This window comes from Schistocerca cancellata, chromosome 12, assembly GCF_023864275.1.
Source record: "Schistocerca cancellata isolate TAMUIC-IGC-003103 chromosome 12, iqSchCanc2.1, whole genome shotgun sequence".
Lineage (NCBI taxonomy): Eukaryota > Metazoa > Arthropoda > Insecta > Orthoptera > Acrididae > Schistocerca > Schistocerca cancellata.
The window spans coordinates 150,886,189-150,887,849 of NC_064637.1; positions in this window are offsets into that span (position 1 = coordinate 150,886,189).

Genomic DNA, 1,661 nt, shown 5'->3' on the forward strand with positions numbered 1-1,661 from the left:
CACCCACCCCTTCCAACGCCCCCACACCCTTTCCCAAATCGCCTTGCTGCCTGCTCCATCTTCCACCTCATCATGTATGCCACCTACTCCCACAACCAGGCCCACTTCACCTTCCTCCCCTTGTCCGCCGCTCGTGGTCTCGTGGTAGCGTTCTCGCTTCCCGAGCATGGGGTCCCGGGTTCGATTCCCGGCGGGGTCAGGGATTTTACCCTGCCTCGAGATGACTGGGTGTTTGTGTTGTCCTCATCATTTCATCATCATCCAGGAAAGTGGCGAAATTGGACTGAGCGAAGATTGGATAATTGTACGGGCGCTGATAACCACGCAGTTGAGCGCCCCACAAACCAAACATCATCATCATCACCTTCCCCCCCTCACCACCCTCATCTAAATCTCCCCTACCATGGTGTGAGAACATTAGAGCATCCTTTATCATAATATCTGCTCCCTGCCCACCCACAAACTCCTCTTCCTCCACACCCTCCATCAACACCACGTGAATGCCTTCGTCCACCATCTCCACAGCTCCTTACATCTTCCACCGCACCGATAACCCGTACCTCCTGGTGTGTGGCAGGGTTGCTATTGGTTACCTCAAGCACCTCTTTGTTCAGCACCAACCTCTCCTCAACAATCCTGCTGAGTGTCTCACCCTCAGCCTCTTCTTCCCCACACTTACTGTCACATGTGCCACCATGACAGACAGACAGCACAACGATCCACATCTCAATGTCTCACATAAGCACCTTCCTAAAGTATTGTTACTCAACAATGAGGTTGATGATGTGATTACAGAGCTCCAAATACAATGCTCGCAAACTTTAAGAGGATTAAATTACTACTTTGTACATCAAATACAACATCGATTGAATATGACACAAACCATTTATAATTTTCCTTAAGGGCACATCTTTCCTGTACCTTTTGTATATATTTTGTGATGGTGCTATATCCACAACCCAATGTGATATAAATTAAAATGACGGGAAACTTGCAACCTACAACCCATGCACATGTTCTGCTTAGAAACTAAAAAATCAGTACATGCACATGCATTCTCTTGTGTGGTCGATACATGCTCTGTGGTTCAAAGACCAAAAGATATATTGAGATACTATCCTTGTAAAATTCACCCCAAATTAGTGTGGAACGGATGCTGGCTATTTCAGCAGCTGTTAAGAAATTATGATCGTAAATGACTGACATGGAATGGGATTTTTGTTAGTAATGTGAGATATACACACAACATAAATCATCCTGACATCTTCTCTGTTATTCCCTTTACAATATACACAACATGGTCCACCTCTTTCCAGTATCACGATTCTGTGTTCTGTGTTATGTGGACTGGACAAGTGCTTGATAGGTTGAAAGGGATGGAATACATGTTGTTGCTATTCTGTCTCCAGAAAGTGCTAGGACGTTTCAAAAATTGTGCAGCCAACTACCAATAAAGACCTTTCGGTCGTGGGTATCAACTTCGCAATATGTCACAAAGCATATTTTACATTTCTGCTATAACTTAAAACTCACAGAACAGCTGTACTTCTGACACATGGTAGTACTGTCCATTGAATTATCACATTAAAGTATATGCATTTCTACCATAGACACGAAATCACAAGTTAGAAGCTGAATGTTCCATATAGATTTCTAATGAG